Source organism: Paramormyrops kingsleyae, chromosome 1, assembly GCF_048594095.1.
Source record: "Paramormyrops kingsleyae isolate MSU_618 chromosome 1, PKINGS_0.4, whole genome shotgun sequence".
Classification (NCBI taxonomy): Eukaryota; Metazoa; Chordata; class Actinopteri; order Osteoglossiformes; family Mormyridae; genus Paramormyrops; species Paramormyrops kingsleyae.
Genome location: NC_132797.1, coordinates 28,210,555 through 28,228,496, shown reverse-complemented (window position 1 = coordinate 28,228,496; position 17,942 = coordinate 28,210,555). Strand labels below are relative to the sequence as shown.

The following is a 17,942-nucleotide window of genomic DNA, read 5'->3' as shown; positions in this document are numbered from 1 at the left end:
CCTTAAGGGACCCTACCCATGGCTCTTTCCTCACTGCCTGAAATACCAAATGCCCCCCCCCTGCAAACAGAGGTACACACACAAAGACATGCCTCTGAGACCTGAGACCAGAAGCTGTCAGACAGAATGGAGCAACCCCCCTGCCCCCTTGCAGAGTGGTACAGGCCAGACCCACGCCAATTCCTAGGCTAATTCCTCTTTCAGGAAGCCCCAGCTTTGTGCTGCCCCACATGTGGTACAGAGAATGTTAATGCACCCTGATGGGCGTGGGGGGTGGTATACCAAAATAACAAAAAAACAAACCTGTCACAGAATTACAGTAACGTGCAGAGATTGATTTATCAGTTTCTGTTCTTTTTTTATATCATAATTTTGTGCCTTTTATGGGAGTTGGGTTTGTGTCCCGAAAAGCGCAAAAACTGCCCCTGCCGCTGCTGTTTGTGCGCCTGTTTGATTTTGTCAGTGCTGCTGCTCAAGAATCAGTGCCTCAGTTCAGCACTTACTGCAAACACAACATGATGCATCACCACAAAGGTTACAGGAGAGGGGGCCTCTGTTCAGCCTTACTCTCCTTCCACCTGTGATGGAGGAACCTGTCAGTCATCCTTGAAAACTAGCCGCCGTAACCTCATGTCATCAAAACAGCGCCCCCCCCACCCCCTCCGCCCATATGAAAATAGCTTTCTTAGGCAAGACTTGTTTGTAAAGGTGCCACACACAGTCGTCTGGTGCAGAATCCAGAGAATTTGTTTTTTTGAATGTTATAAAGCCCGTCTGTTTATGCTGTGACTCATCGGCTGTACCTGTGGGCCAGCTGCCTGTGGGGGGCGCTGTGGTGGGGGGGGGGGGGGTTCCCCAGGCTGAAGGGGGTGGGAAACGTGTGCATGGTATGGAGTGAAGAAGGCAGCTGAGGGGCTGTTGTTATGGAGGGGTGCTCTAATCTGAGTAGTGGGAGGGTAGATCTCCTCTCCCAGTCTCACAGTGATGACACCGTGGGGTGTCCGCCCCCAAACTTCTGCTCCTTGCTCGTCCACCTATCACCCCCCCCCCCCACACACCACACCTTCCAAGAGAAACTCCGACTCTATAATTGTAGTGTTTTCGAATACCCCCCTCGTCACCGTGACGACGAGTGATTAACGATGCCTCATTCCAAGCAGGCCGGGTGATTTATGTCTGGCTATTAAGCGATGCTGAACCTGTCACCGTCGGGATGGTTGCCGTTCGTGAGAATGACATGAAAACTCCCTCATTTGTATCAGGATTAGGGATTACATGCAGACGGAGGCACTACCACCCAGGTGACGGTCCAGCACGGGATCGTGGGTAAATATCCACGGCAGTCGCTTACTGTCTATCATGCCTGATGGCTCCTGCCCAGCCTTTACCAAACTTACAGTTTCATAAATCGCTGGCTTTGAACAGGAAAACTGTTAAACATGAGTGTAGCTATAAAAGCTTCTAGTACTTCTTACACGTGTCACGTTCTGACACATTAGTAGCTATTCACACCTGGTTTAACGTGGTGTTTTATGGGGAATGAGGAATGTCTGTGTGCTTTACAGATGCTTTTTGCGTGCCCTCTGATTCGTTGACATTGCACGCGATCGGGGGAGGGTTGCAGTGCTGCAGTGCTGCAGTGGTTAGCCGGTTACTAGGGTAAAGGCCCAGCACTGGAAGCATTTCCTCGGTACACCAGCAGGGACACCCAGCTGGTAAGTTAATGTAAGCAAGTGTGTTTGATGTGGTCAACCCAAACAGCCCAGATCCCGTCTCTGGCGGCTCTTGAGAGGAAACGCCCGTGATTGACGGGCTCGTGGTGTTCCGCGGGCTTAGTATAAACCTCCGTGGAAATAGAGCCAGCCTGGGGCAATTCCCTGGAGGGAAACGCTCCTTTCGGAATGGTGTATAGCTGGAAAGATGGCCCAGGGGGGTGAGACAGGGTGGGGTTGTTGCCCAGGGGGATAGATGCATGTGAAAAAAACAGAAGGATACCTGTAATGCTCTAATCTGCACAAACGCTGTGAGGCTCATCACCTCTGGTGGTGCCGTGTGGATCAGTAGGTTAGGATGCTGTTGGCTCGTGGCTGGCAGAGCAGTCATTACTGTTGAGTCCCTAAGCAAGACCCTAATCCTAAATTGCTCCAGGGACTGTCTGATCCTGCTTTCTCAATTGTGCATCACTTTGGATAGAGGTGTCTGCTCATAGGGTCTCCAGACCCCTCACACCATCAGTGGAGATGATGTGTGGTCTACTCTTCCCCTTCTCATTTACTGGTAGGTTAGAAGTTTGACTGCGGCCTACAGGGTTGGAATTTGATGATCACCGGGCCGGGTATCCAGGTAAACCATCTCACCACCAGAGTCAGTCTCACACTGCCTAACCAAGTCCTTCAGGACCATCACAGGCCCAGAAACACCACAGATAATCCATTAGTCCATAAAATAATTTTCTTAAAAAAACAGGCATGCATAATAAGTACCCATACAAAATCACACACCATGGACAATTTATCAGCACTGGTTAGTCTAACATCATGTCTGTTGAGTCTGGGATGAATCCTATAGGCAGGGCCAGTCAGCCTATTAGATCACATAGGCGGTCGCCTAGGGCGCTGCCTTCTGAGGGGGCACTGACTTAGCAAGTGAATTTCACTTTGTCTCAGAGGAGGGGTGCTGGCACTGCCTGCAGGACTCGGAGCACATGCTACTTCATAACATTATTAAAACTTCTTGTGCTGGGGGGGTGATTTAACGGACTTACTCCAATCTGGCAATGCTGTTGTTGCAGAGGAGCTTCCGGATCCTGGGGAATGTGAATGGCATGGCGCAGCTTAGTGAGTTTCCACAAAGCTAGTTTCGTGGGGGAAATCCTAGACGCTGTAGCCAGTGCACTAGCTGCAAGGCTTACTCTAAATCGGGGGGCCTTTAATTTGAGCACTGTGCCGCTGGCCACGCCTACATCCACAACCTCCTCCTCTGGCATGACACATGTGCCCATAATAAAGTGAATTAAAACAGCCTACAGGGAAGGTGAGGGTCTATGTCATAATAATGATGATGATGATGATTATGATTATTATTAATATTGATGGGTTTTATTGCTTAGTTGATGGATTTATTCGACGCCCCTGGTGTTGATCAGTGAGAACTGGCTGCACATTTCATAATACTGAGAGCAACTTGTAGAAAACGGGCCTGAAAACTAGAAATATTATACAGTATTACTAGTGATTTTTCTCTTTTAAGCGTGATATTTGGTTCTGAGGACCCCAATGTTGGCATCCAGTGTGGTATCCTGAGGGTTGCTGGTTCAAATCCCAGGTTTGGCAGAGCGTCATTAGAGACTTGAGCATGTCCCTTAACCCCCAATTGCTCCAGGTTGTCAAATCAATTTTATTTGTATAGCATGTTTTCACAATATTACATTGTTTCAAAGTGCTTTACATTATCCCCGCCCAAAGCCCCCAGTGAGCAAGCTAGAGGCAACAGTGGCAAAGAAAAACTCCCTAGAAGGAAGAAACCTTGGGAGGAACCAGACTCAAAGGGGGAGCCCATCCTCCAGGGGCCGGCAGAGGAAGTCAAATGAGCAAGATAGCAAAGTCCCAATTCACACAGTCACAATTTTAACATTAGTGTCTCAAAGGGGGGGGGGGCAGGCAGGTGATGGTGCTGCTTCTGATGGCAGGATGAGCAGTGGTACAGCAGCAGGGAAGGAAGGAGAGACGTCACAGGCAGACAGGCGGGCAGCCCGGAAGGACGTAGTAGAAGCATCTCAGGCAGCAGGGTAGGCAGGATATCTTGAGAATTTAGGTCTCCAGGCAGCACAGCCCAGGAGGGGAAGGGGAAATAAAAAGTGCTTTAGCCAAAGCAGAGGAGACTAGAGGCAGTGCAAACAGTTGGTGAGTGTAATATGTAACCTGCAGCACATGTGGCTATGGCAGCATAAGTAGGAGGGAGAGGCAGGTGGGACCGCAGGCTTGGGGAGTCCCTGAACGTCAGCAGTCCAATTCCACAAGGGGGTGTGAAGCTAGAGAGATAGCACACCTCACACTATAGGTCTTACTGGGAGTGAGCAGTTAGCTAGAGCTGGAATCAGAGTCCCTATAAGCTAGACTAAATAAGAGTGTTTTTAGTCTAGACTAGAATATTGATTGTGAGCCTGAATCCAGCACATCCGATGGAAGACTATTCCACAGCTGAGGAGCTCTGTAAGAGAATGCTCTGCAGCCTGCCATAGTACTTTCTACTCTAGGTACTAATAGATATCCTGCTCCTTGAGATTAAAGCAGGCAAGGAGGGTTGTAAGAGACCAGCAGATCTCCAAGATATTCTAGTGCTAGGCCATTCAGTGCTGTATAAGTTAATAGCAGTATTTTGTAGTCAATCTGAGACTTAACTGGAAGCCAGTGAAAGGAGCATAGAACAGGGCTAATATGATCACATTTTTAATGTTTGTAAGAACTCTGGTTGCTGCATTTTGTTCCAGCTTAAGTTTATGTAAGGATCCAAATGGGCAATCAGAAAGGAGGGCATTACAGTTGTCCAGCCTGGAAGTTATAAAGGCATGGATTAATTTTTCAGGGTCAGGTAAACCTGACCCTGCTGTTGGGTAAAAGTGTCTGTAAATAAATGAAATGAAATTGCTATTGTGTTCTAGTCAGAGTAAGATACCCTTCAGAAGGACCTGTCCACTGGCTGAGTGAACCTATAACCTTCTGACAGATTCTGAACCACTATACTGTCTGCTTAATCTTGCTGGGAATGAATCCAATAAGGCCTGATGTCTCCTGGCTTAAACCTCCAGGGCTGACACAAGCTTCCTCTGCCCACTTGGTACCCACCTAAACCAGTTTCTTAACTGGTGGGTTGTGACCCAAAAGTGGGTTGTTAAAGAAAAAAAAAGTTAACTGTCGCCACCTGCCACTCAGTCAACAGTTTTTATTGCAATCCATTGCAACACACCCCACCCCCCTGACTCCATTTTTGGGTCGTGACTTAATGACCATGTGTCCTGAAGCCAAACCCCTGTCCTAAGCCCACTGTATGTAGTGCCTGGAGAGTTTCATGGCTTCTGGATGTTTTTTTTTGTTGTCCAGTGTTATTCAGTGTTTGGCAGTGGATCTCATGATTTATTTTTCTGTCTGGGTCCGTTGGGTTGTTTCAGGCTGAGGAATCTGGGAAATCGGGTCGCGACAACAGACCAGGGTGGGCGATGCAAGTACGAGATCTTCCTTCAGCGCCATTGAGCCGTGAGTTTCTGCGTCAGTGGCTAATGTGCCCGTGACAGATACAGGTTGCCCTGGCGGGGACGACATTCCTGGCTGTCACTTACGCAAATCCCACTGCCCCCCCTCCCCCCTCCAATCGCCGAGGCGTGTATGAAACTCAGATGGCTGGACAATCCAAGGCACGTCCCCTTAATGCCAATGGTGAAATAAGACCCCCAGTGAGGGCCTGGGGGGTGTGGAGTTTGGGGCTGTGTCTCCAGTTTCGTGGCAGCGGGCCTAGTTGTGTCTCTCAGTAGGTTCAAGCTGAGATGGTATGTCCAAACAGTCATACCCTACACACCTGCAGAAAAAAAACAAAACAAAACAAAAAACACGACTTAGAGGTCCGAACTTTTTTGAAGGGAATCAAGTGTCTGTGGCATTCTCCGGGAGGACATAGTGTACGGTATTAAATTTCTTTCAAAGGACAAATATCCCAGCTATTTGGCCAGGAATTCCAGCTTACAAACAAGGGCTTAGAACCAAACTTGTCCATCATTTTTTAAATCGCTCCGTCGGCTTATCAGATCACTGCTCTCGGTGTTCGCACATCGGCAATCGGATGAAATCGTTTAGCTGGCTGACGTCTCATAGGGACGCAGACATGCCAACAAGCTGGATCTCTGCCGCTGTGCTGTGTCATTCTGCTGCGTCACCTGACCGCGTCACGTGACCAGCAGCCCGGGCGTCCTATCGCGTCTTGTGAAAAAAGGGTGCGTGAGAACTTCTCGCACTCGATTTAGCGGGCCCTTCCCACATGATCAGATAACAGCCATCAGATTAGCGTTTAAAGTCGCTTTATGTAAACAATCTAAGATACATTTTCAGGTATGAAGGACAGAGAGAGCGAGCGCACATCACCGGGGGCTGGAGGGGGCGGGGCCAGCTTAGCACACAGAGGCCACACGGGGCTCTCGGCACATGAGGTGGCTTATGGTGTGCCCCCCCCCCCCCATTTACCTTGGAAGGCTGTACCCCCCCATAATAAAGGCAAACACCATGACGCATCACAAGAGATCCGGTTTCGTGTGTAATAATACATTTTATTAATGTTATTCAGGTGTAGTAGTGATATTGTGTGGTGTTATTGTTGTCAGTAAGAGCGGTAGTGTTCTTGTTTTGTTTACGTTTGCGTGTGAAAAGCGAGAAGGGAGAAACCTCACGGAAAGACACTCCAGGGAATAGATGCTTTTGCTTATTCCTTTTACTTTATGAAACTTTACCACTGGTACTGACATGGGTTTAGCGTAATGCAGGGCGATCCACATGCAGTCGGGGCCTCTCAGCCTCTGGGGCGGTGCATTTTATTTTTTACCAGATAATCCCTGAAGGGTTGGGGGTTAAACCCACTGGTCTGGGGCCTAATGGTGAAATGACTCTGTCGACCCTGGGATGTGACCCAGCGACCTTCCGATCAGAGAGACAGTGTCCTGACCTGCTGAGCCACACGCTACCAGTCTGTGTGTATATGTACAAATGTGTGGTCTGATCGGGAAGTTTCCCAGCAAGGGGTGACCAGGGTCAGTTAAGCATGTGGCTGTGGGGTGTAAGGGGGACACTGCAATGTAAAATCCCAGGTCCAGTGGTGTGGGTGTAAAATAACAGGAGACAGGATGTGGAAATCAACCCTCCATTAAGATACTGTGCTAATGGAGCTTCGGCTTGTGACAGACTCGGGTCCCTGGTGTTGACCCTGGTGTTGACCCTGGTGTTGACCCTGGTGTTACTTCGAGGCTCCTGTAGGCACCAGTCACTCCAATTACTAACCCCCCCACCCCCCCGTCCCTGCTCTGCTGGTTCACCTGTGACCTGCTCACCTGTGTCCCAGGACTGGTACCCTCTCTCTCTCTCTCTCTCTCTCTCTCTCCCTCCCCATGTAACCCTTCTCTGACCCTGCGTCTGTCTTCTGTACTGCCTTGATCTTTCAGTTCCTCTCCATTCCTGTCTGCCGGTGGTGTGGAACCCCGCATGAAGCCCTGCTGACGCACGGGGAACCGAAACGAACGCAAATGGCAGTTCTCCCAGCCGACCTGACCAGGTGACCGCATTGAACCGGGGGGTACAGGTGTCCCCACCAGCGTAAAGTAACTTTGGGTATGGAGAGCAAGAAAGCTGGAATCAATGGTACAAAAAATGAAAGCAAATATCTTTAAATTAATGCTGTCTCCTGTATTCGGAGTGTAAGCCTTGCCTACTTCTCTTGCAAAATGACTCATTAATTTATCAGGTCCTCCTCGAACCCGAGTCAGGCAGCATTACATAAAAACACCCAGTTGGACCCGGGAGGGCGCAGGAAGTGCGGTATTTATATCATTGTGAGGTGAGATTAGGATTTAAGCTTTCGGGACACCTGCCAGGTCTGTCTCCCCCCAATCAGGGAATGCAGAGTAAGGGGGGGTGCAGAGGGGGGTGCATATCTCTGGCAGGGCTGCGGCGGCAGATTAGAGGAACGTAAACACGGCAGGGAGGAAGCTAACGTGTCACGCATGGTGGGGGTGGGGGGGCAGCCCACACCTGGTGACTCGCTCGGGTTCCGCGCCGGAATTTCGATGCTAGAACATTGAAACCTCCGCTTTCTTCTCCCTCTCTCTCTTCCCTGCATAGCAAACTGATGACGTATTGCCAGGTAGCTTGCTTTGTGGGATGTAAATGTCTTTCATCTCCTCTCCAGTCCCTGACTCCTTTAAAACCATCCTTCTCTTTAACCCCATCGCAGTGGTCCACTCCCAACCCCCCCCTACCCAAGGTCGCTCTGAAAAGGCCACAGGGGGGGCAGGTCGACTCCGTCATCGCCACAGCTGGACGATGCAGCCGTTGGTATGATTATACCGCTGCAGATAATAATCGGAGTGCTATGACGGCCCATAATGCATCACAAACATGCTGCTAGAGATCTTTTTTTTTGTGAATGTTTTGCTTGGCTTCAGAGTCAGACCGTTCCCTCTGTTCTGAAGTTACGTTGACATAATTAGAAGATAAACATAATGAACTGGTCATTGGCCGTTGTTCCTGTTTGATGTTCTTATTTTTGAGAGTAATAGTCACCTTGCCTACCTTCACTTCCCTCTCCAGCTTTGTTTGTGTTCCTCTGCGGTTCCTCTGTGGACCTTCTCGGCTTCCTCAGAGCTTCCTCTGGGCTTTCTGCATGTTTGACATGAGTAGCGGCACTGCTGCACTTTCAGTGCGGAGCTTCTTGGCATTTGGGCCCGGGGTCCGACGGCCTGTCCTCTCAGTGGCACTTGCAGTAGTTGAAGCATGGCGGAAGTGCCTGGGGGTGGGGGGGCAGAAGGGCTGACACCGCTGACCGTGTCTATCCCCCCCCCCCCAACACACGCACAATCCACCAGGCTGAAAAAACAGTGAGCCAGGAAACAGCTGATGCTTCACTCTTGCACTGATCTCTGTGGGGGGTGGGGGGGTGGTCTTCCTTTGATACGGCCCCGCGGCTGAGCAGATAAATCAAACCCTAAGTGGAGTCCTGTCCAGAATGGCAGGCGTACAGCCCCTCCCCTGGCCGCCCCCCATGGGTATTTTTGTTTGTAAAGGAGGGGAAGTCAAATTGTGAATGCGCATTAGCCTTTTACGTAGCCGGCCTGTCAGACGGGATGCACAGGCCATTTTTTTCCTCTTTTCCCCATGTTTGTGAAGTTTGCGGGGGGAGATGAGGATGGGGGGGGGGCTGAGCTGCCCTTCTATTTCTGTCCGAGCCTGGGGAACTGGGGTCTGGCCTCTGACCGGTGAAGAGCGTCATTAGGAGGAAGACCCCCGACTGTGCCAGGATCAGCGGGGGAAGCTTTGACTTTATGATGTCTCTCAACCTTAACCCCCCTCACTTTAAGACCCCCCCCCCCCCAACGTCCATTCAGCTCCTGCCTTCCTCATATCCGATAACCACGTCCCGTTTTAGTGCGCTCCGTGGCACATAATTCCAGGAACCCGGATCTATTTATAACACGCTTTCAAATGTGGCCACGGGGGCGGCGCCGGTGCACGGGCTGCCCCTAGGGGCAGGGAAATCCCACTGCTGCATCCAAGAGCCTGGGGAGGACTTCCTGTTAGCCCTATCCTGATACCCTCCGACGTGCCGCAGCTCACCTGAAATGCCACCCCTCTGGGGGCTGTGGCTGGGGCCACGAGGTGGCTGGACAGGAGCAGGCGGTAGATGGGCGCGGGGTTCTTACAATAGCCGGACACGTTAAAAAAAAAAACACCAGAAAAGAAACAAGTTCACAATGAGGGGAAGAGTAGAGCAGGAGCTCCGAGGCTATGGTCTGTTTTAGTAAAGCGTGTTGTGTGTGTGTGTGTGTGTGTGTGTGTGTGGTCCAGGTATACCTTACCTTGTGGGGACCAAGTGTCCCCACAACGTGATGAATGAATAAGGGAAAACTCAATTTTCTACAAATCCATGATTGCAATCAAAAATGCCAAAAGTCTTGAATTTTATTTGGTTACTTATGGTTATTGTTAGGGCTGGGTAGGGGTTAAGGTTACCATTTTTGGGATTAGCATTTTTCCCATAGAAATGAATGAGCGATACCCACAATGATATGATTACAGGTCTGTCTGTTTGTGCACGTGCATGCATGTATGTATGAGTGCATGTGTGTGTGTGCATGTGTGTGTGTGTGAGCATGTGTGTGCGCGTGCATGTGTACGTGTGTGTATGTGCGAGCGGGTGTGTGTGTGTATGTGTGTGTGTGTGTGTGTGTGTGGTCGATTATAAATCTTTTTCAGATGCTGTACCTTCTGCTGTTAGACTTCAGGATTCATGTTTAAACTGCCTTAATTTGCTGCCTATTGCGAGGGTCTGTATGTATATTTGTCTTTCATTGGGTGTCTGTGTATGTCTGTGTGTGTGCCTGTGGGTGGCGCTGTGCATGCCCTGCCACTCTCTGTCTGTGTGTAAACATAGCTCTCTGTCTATGTGGCCATAAACTGAAAAGATTCTTCTCCAAAGTCGGAGACCCTGATAAAAATGGTGAATGGATAAAAAAAGCCTTTTTGAAGAAGTGAATGATAAAGAAGTGAATAATGCCAAGGATGTTATCAGCTCCAGTGCTGTTACAAAGAGAGTCGATGGGATAAAAGTGTGTGTGTTTGTATGGGTGTGTGGGAAGTGGTTTTTCACTGTGCATAATAATAAATCAACATTATTGCTTGTATTTCCAGGATACTGATTCACCAGATAAACCCCATTTCACAGAATTCGCCCAGTTTCAATTTTAATCACCTCCCAGTCCATCTTCAGCCCTTCTGGCCTTTAGATCCGTTTTTCCTTTGATCTTACACATTGTGAATTTTACATTCTCACAGAGCAAACTGATTGATTCACTCATCGATTTTCAAAAATGATTCCTAACTGTTTAGTCATGGGTGGGGTTCGAAAGCAGCACAATTATAGTAAGAAAAATGTTACAAATTGTTCATCTTGCTATTTATGAGGGTCACATGACCTACACGTCACCCTGAGATCGTTTTCCACTGGACAGTCAGTGAGTGAGCGCAAACAAGCCCCATTTAAACAACAGTTTTCTGGAGTAACAACACAAGACGGTCATTAACTTCGATTGTCTGGCCAAAGAGCTCTTGTTGGCTGAGGGTTCTGGAGAGAAACCCTTCAGTAAAAACAAGAGGCCTGTCTGGGTATGTGCACTGAAGCTGCTGCTTTTCAAACGCACTTGATGCTTCCTGGTGATTCCTGAGAGGTCTGTATGGATCAAGCCAGAGTTTGACAGTTTCAGAGAACAGAGGTGGGAAAGGCCCTCCTCGGGGCACTTAGTGTCATTAGTGAACTCAAAGAGGTTCAGGGATGTCGGACACAGTACAGGTTGGCTGGGGAAATTCCTCTCTGACAGTTTATTTAATTAGTAAACCCTGGAAAAGGCTACAAACAGTTTACACAAGTCTGTAATGCTTCCTTCTTGTTGCAAGGATCAAGTTTCTCAAGATACCCAGGATTCCATTCGCACTGAGAGTTTTGGGTGCTACAGGTGCAAGGGGTGCTTGAGGTTCACCTGCAAGTCCTTGGGCAGTCAACTCTCTGGCCACCCCACGCTTTAGCATAAGCCGTCATGGAGTGGCTCCTTTGAGCACTGTAATGACCACCCTCAATGGTCTTCACCGTTTACTGGGTCAACCTAGGCTGATTAGCAGGTTTGAATCCTGTCTAACCAGGAATGTTGCAGTAGAAACAAAAGTGTAAGAGGCACCCGGTGTGTCTTTTTAACAGTGTGACATTAATCTGACCTTCACTAGAGCAAAAAAAATGCTGACTAATCTATTAGGATCATGCGTTTGTGTTCCAGATAGGGTTGCAAAATTCTAGGAATATTCTTGTTAATTCCCATACTTTCCCGTTAATTCCCATGGAAAGTTTCTAATGAGGAATATTTCCAAAATTCCCCAGCTTAACTTCCCATGGAACGGAAAGTTTCAGGAAAATTTCCAGAAATTTTCCAGCCCTTTGCAACCCTAGTTCCAGACACCAAGAATGAACAGTTGTGCTTGTAAAAGATACCTAGCTTTGACCCTGTTGAGACTGTCAGTGTAACAGCACAGGTCAACTAACCTAACTTAGAGTTTATGCAAGTAGCGAGCTTGAAGAGTCTTTAGAACTTGAAGTTTGCTAACTACTGGAAATCAACAACTTGATCTTTACTGGTCCTGTAGCTTTATAGAAGAATGGATGCTTGTCTTTTTAGCTGGTTGTAGGTTGACTTCCTTGATTTGTTTATGCTTATGACCCTCAGTCAAATATCTAAAAATTTAATAAAATCATCTGATTAAGGCTCTTTGGTAAATGTGTAAGAAGGGAGGTTTATGTCACAGATATCCTCTAATGGGTCAGAGATGCTCTGATATTCGGACAGAGTGCAGAAGGAAGACGATGGGGAGAGTCTGTCCTGCAGTCTACCTTAAGGAGGTGTGCGCTCTGCTCAGCTCAGCTGGTTAGGATAGGATAGAACCTTATTGATCACCAAAGGGGGAAATTCTCTAATTACAGGATGCTGTGTCAGTAATTGGAAAGTTACTGGTCCAAATCCTGTTCTCAGTAGAGTGATTTCTTCGAGTCCTGGAGCACGACCCTTAACCCCAGCTGCTCCAGGGACTGATGTGAGCTGCCTTCTCAGTTGGACATCACTTTGGGTAAAAGCATCTGCTAAGAAAATGTAAATAAAAATTAAACAGGCAACACTTTGTTAAGAAGGGATGCTCTTATTCTGTTATTTGTATTTAGGTGCCCAGATTTTGAGTCTAAATTTGCACCTCGACTACTTCTAATTTCTAATACTTATCTCCGGAGAGGGGCATGGTGGTGCAGTGGTTGGCACTGTGTGTGCCCTGTAATGGGTTTGCGCCCCATCCTGGGTTATTCCCTGCCTTGCACCCATAGCTTCTGAAAAGGACTCCAGTCCCCTGCAACCCTGAATAGGACAAGTGGGTAATTCTAATTCCCATGTGCGAGGTCACAGCCAGTCAGGCCAGGCAGGAGCCCGTGTGTTTGCCCAGGCTGCCCCAGGCTGCCCCAGCCTCCGCAGGCTTTTGTTGGTCCAGATGAAAGGAGGTACAAACCTGCCGGCGGAAAGTGAGTAGGATGTAGGAACGATAACGATAATATTATCATGGGAGCCGTGACTTCTACTCAATGTGGGTCACAGTGTAGATGCATTCAAAAGTCCGACAGGGTCAAAATTGATGTGCTCAGACTGCACATGTGGAATAGCTCAGAGCATTAATAAGAAGTAAAAGATAGTCGAATTCTTTATTGTCATTGGGAGCAAGTATATCAGAATTTCCATCGTTGCATGTCCCATCTTGCTGCCCTGTGAGAGACGCATACAGACAAATACATCTCAGAGCAAAGCTTGGAGGTTAGAGAGCAAGGTGATCCATTAATCTGGCACGTGAAGGAAATCAGAGTTAAGGACCTGGTTCAAACGCCCAACAGTGATACAATCAGTCTAATCACACAAATTGTGGTGGCCATGATTGTAATGTCACCTTTGCAGCCTTGAGAGATTTCCCTAACCCCCATTTTCTTCCGGGACTGTCTGGTCCTACTTTCTCAAAAAATATATGCCGCTTTGGATAAAAGCATCCAATCAATAAATACAATTTTACATTTTTAATAGCCACAGGCTTTGAACCAACAACCTTCCAGTCACAGTTACATAGTTCTAACCTGCAGAGCTACGCAACTTTTTTTTCTCCTCCCTTCAATACCTGTAACTGAGATGTTTATAAATGTGCTGCATATTTTGCTCCATGTAGGAGTGAAGGTTTCCACAGCAAGAAATTGGCTTTACCCACATAAACTTTCTTTGGGGCTTCAAATTGTGTCAACCAGCATGACTTACATCATGTGTCAGTGATATCATACGGATTAATGGATTATCTGCAAGTCTGATAAACCCCCCCCCCCCCCCCATGGCAAATTCATAGTCAATATGCCCAATATGCTCATTGACTAATATTTATATGTCATAATCTCACAAATTCAGGATATCCCTATTCAAGAGCCGTGTTTATTTCCCATCGACTTGACTGGGTACTTACAAGGGGTGTTTTCGTCACTAGTGCAGAGACTTTGAACCTCCACACTCTGTTTACTCGCATTTGGAAAACTCTGGAGAGGGAAGAGCAACAACGACGTGGCACAGATTATTGTTCCTCTTTCAAATGGATCTTTTACCCCCAGATTTAGGGTCTTTGCTTTTATGTAAACTAATCTCTGGCAAATACCGCAGTTCCCTCAGAAGTCACAGGAAATAATGCAAAGTTGCATATGAAACGAGGGCAAATTGCATTCAAGGTTTAGGATCAAAGGGCCCTGAGAGAAAGGCTGTGACTTAGCCTGCCGCAGCGATCACTCACCAGCGCCAGAGCTGCAGCTCTTTAAAGTCCTTTTCTGTTCCAACCACATTGTTATATAATGGTTCACCCATCAAAACCTGTATAAATGCATTGCGGCAAGTTCCTTTCTCTCCGATGGCACTATTGAGGAGAGAAACAAACCTTGAACTTCAAACAGTGAAGGACGCCAGCATTCTGCTGTTTTGTATTGTCGTCGGCCTCGAAAATGGTAATGGTCGTAGCTGTAGTGTGCGTACATTTTTCTGTGATGGTGGCTGTATAACCCTATTAAACCTTTGAGGAGTGCTGGTTCTCCTCTGTCTGATCCAGGACTTGGGTCCCCCTCCATTGTCCATTGTCAGCATCTCCACACTGACCCCAGGCAGCTGGCCAATCAGGACTGTCTATGAGGTCCATTTGGGTTGCCCCTCTGGTGAATTGAGGTGGGGAACTAGTTTTGGTGATCACAAGGAGGCATAACTAGGTGTGAAACTAGATTTTGTGATCTCAACGTCATTCTTCAGCCAACCGACACAAAGTTTTCCATACATGTCTCCATCCTACAGCCTCTTCTCCAGTCTGTTGAGCCTGCAGCCTATCCCATGATGCAAAGGGAACAAGGCACGGGTCACCCTGAATGGAATGTCAGTCCACACATGCACACACTAGGGGCCATTTAGAGTTACCAGATCATGTGACTGCACGTTATTGGCGGAAACACAGGGAGAGCATGAAAACTCCACTTCCAAAGTGCATGAGGGCAGGAATCAAACCCCCTTCCTGGCCATTAGGTGTTTTGCTACACTGCTACCCACCTGTCTATCTACTGATCTATTTATTTCTGCGCTGAACTGACTGGTTAATGAAAATTACAATCGTTTCCTGTGAAGTTACATGGGATCAATCGAAGGCACCAATATCCATCCCTTTGTTGTCTGACTTCCCTTTCACGCTATTATCACCCCATCGGAATGCGCCACAAGATTAAAGGTGGCTGTGGTTCAGCGTTGCACCTGTGCTGAGCGTGTTTTCCCATTATGTGCGAGATAAGAACAAAACGGCAAGATGTTCGGGGTGCCTTCAAACAAGCCCAGTACTGAGGCGGCACTGCAGCAGGTTTTTTTGTGCTTGTTTAACATTTTTACACAGAGAGTTTACTCCAAATAGGTGCTTAACCACATCAGGGAAGGCAAACATTTAGAGTCAACTGTTGCTTTCAGTCCTCCCTGTAGGCTTTAATCTCCCCCTCATTACAACTTCTTCTGGCTGTGCTTGAAAACAGATTTGGTAAACACACTTTCCACGTTTATTTACAAAGTGATGGTTCGGTAGCTTAATTTCCTTTTTTTGTCCCCTTTGATGGTATTAAGGGAAGGTATTAGTTTTCAACTGTTCCTCTCTTCTTCAACAGCTCCATGCTTGCCATTTAGGAGTCATTGTTTCGATCTCTGCAGAATCAACATCTCAGAATTGCACGAGTAGCTAAACCTCCTGAAAAATACCAGGGCGATCTGATGTAAGGGACGTTTTCTTGGGGAAGCTTTGCTCAGTCACAAGAATGCCCTCAAAGTCCTGTAGCAAAGGTATCTGTATCTGTGGTGGTGTGCTTACTGTCGCCTCCTACAGGTCCACAAGGATAGCGCAGATGAATGCTCCCCCATCATGTCCAGGCGCGTCACCTCAAAACGCTGTTCATATTTACGCTCTTATCTGCTCTTGGGCTGCGCTCGTTGCCCCCTGCAGGCGATACCGAGACACGGCGCGGAAGGCGGACACTGTGCCTGGTTTATCTCCACCGATGGCGGATAAGCAGCCCTGTCGCGGTGGTGCGGGCACTTAAAGCCACGGCCGCACACTGGGCCCGGGTTTCGTGAGGATGCAGGACGCCGGCTCACTAGCACGCTGAGCATTTGTCATAACTCACATTCCAGCTCCTGAGGAATCCCAGTTGCTGACGCACTTCTGCAGTTTCCAGCCGACGGCGTGACGCTTGGCCCTGGGTCGGGCCTCCCTGCATACCGATGGAGAGGCGATTCCATGCCACCTCAAAGCCTCTTAACATGCAACCTGTATGATTACTTATGAATAATTAGCAGTTACAAGCTTTATTAGACTTGCACGTTCCTCCCCTGAGGACAATGGTCTGGGCCGGTGCAGACGGCTGGATTCATAATTGCTAATGACACCACTCGTTGGAATGGTTTACTTGTTTTTTTTGCTGTAAATCTCCAGTGACAAAAGACTGTTCCCGGTACACAATGCTATTGTTTTTTGTAGATTAACATTTATTTAATTTAGCAGACACTTTTGTATAAAGCAATGTACAAGTGAAGCAAATAGCACGTTACAGAATTCCGGTTCTTTTCTGTCAGCAGAATGTAATGCCGTCTGTCTCCTCGCGAAGCAGTTTGTCTGCTTTGCGGTCTGTTTATTCATAAAGCCCTGTCTGTTCTGCTGTCTGTCCCTTAACAATATCATATGTCTGTTTTGTTTGTGCTGCTGTCTGTTTTGCAGTTTGTCCCTTCACAAAGCAGTTTGTCTGTTTTGCTGTCTGATATATACGGGGGCGGGTTGGGGGGGCAAAAGTAAAAATACAGTTTTTATTTTACAAAGTAAAAAAGTATTCTATTTTACAAAAGTAAAGTTCTTATTTTTTATGTTATTTTTTAAAGTAGGTGTACAGTTTTGACAACACCTTTCCATGGCGTTGGATCGCGGGATGTGGCAGCATTGACTGGCCCCCATGTGCACCCGTCCTGACACCCATGCACTTTTCATGGGAGGGCTGGTAAAGGAGAAGGTTTTTGAGAGGAAGCCCCACACAGTGGTAAAATTGAAGGAATTCATCTCCCCATCATTCGTAGACATTGATGCTAACTGGAATTTGTGTGCTAAAGTGTGTCACAATAGAATATTTTTTTACTTTGTAAAATAAAAACTGTACATTTACTTTTGGCCCACGCTGTATAAAACGACATCTGTCTCTCCTGGCCCTGTCTGTCCCTTCACAATGGCATCTGTCTCTCCTGGCCCTGTCTGTCCCTTCACAATGGCATCTGTCTCTCCTGGCCCTGTCTGTCCCTTCACAATGGCATCTGTCTCTCCTGGCCCTGTCTGTCCCTTCACAATGGCATCTGTCTCTCCTGGCCCTGTCTGTCCCTTCACAATGGCATCTGTCTCTCCTGGCCCTGTCTGTCCCTTCACAATGGCATCTGTCTCTCCTGGCCCTGTCTGTCCCTTCACAATGGCATCTGTCTCTCCTGGCCCTGTCTGTCCCTTCACAATGGCATCTGTCTCTCCTGGCCCTGTCTGTCCCTTCAAAATGCATCTGTCTTTCCTGGTCCTGTCTGTCCCTTCACAATGACATCTGTCTCTCCTGGCCCTGTCTGTCCCTTCACAATGGCATCTGTCTCTCCTGGCCCTGTCTGTCCCTTCACAATGACGTCTGTCTCTCCTGGTCCTGTCTGTCCCTTCACAATGACATCTGTCTCTCCTGGCCCTGTCTGTCCCTTCACAATGGCATCTGTCTCTCCTGGCCCTGTCTGTCCCTTCAAAATGCATCTGTCTTTCCTGGTCCTGTCTGTCCCTTCACAATGACATCTGTCTCTCCTGGCCCTGTCTGTCCCTTCACAATGGCATCTGTCTCTCCTGGCCCTGTCTGTCCCTTCACAATGGCATCTGTCTCTCCTGGCCCTGTCTGTCCCTTCAAAATGCATCTGTCTTTCTTGGTCCTGTCTGTCCCTTCACAATGACATCTGTCTCTCCTGGCCCTGTCTGTCCCTTCACAATGGCATCTGTCTCTCCTGGCCCTGTCTGTCC

The 17,942-nt window shown here is 48.0% G+C and overlaps 1 long non-coding RNA gene across 1 annotated transcript; it reads right to left on the bottom strand.

The window, feature by feature from the left end:
* Positions 1 to 3,376: 3,376 nt before the first annotated feature.
* Positions 3,377 to 8,685, bottom strand: LOC111850136 (uncharacterized). Its single transcript, XR_002839720.2, has 2 exons — positions 8,325 to 8,685; positions 3,377 to 5,571 (listed from the first exon to the last, which is right to left on the bottom strand). It is a non-coding gene; the product is annotated as an uncharacterized lncRNA (long non-coding RNA).
* Between the last annotated feature and the right edge of the window lie 9,257 nt (positions 8,686 to 17,942).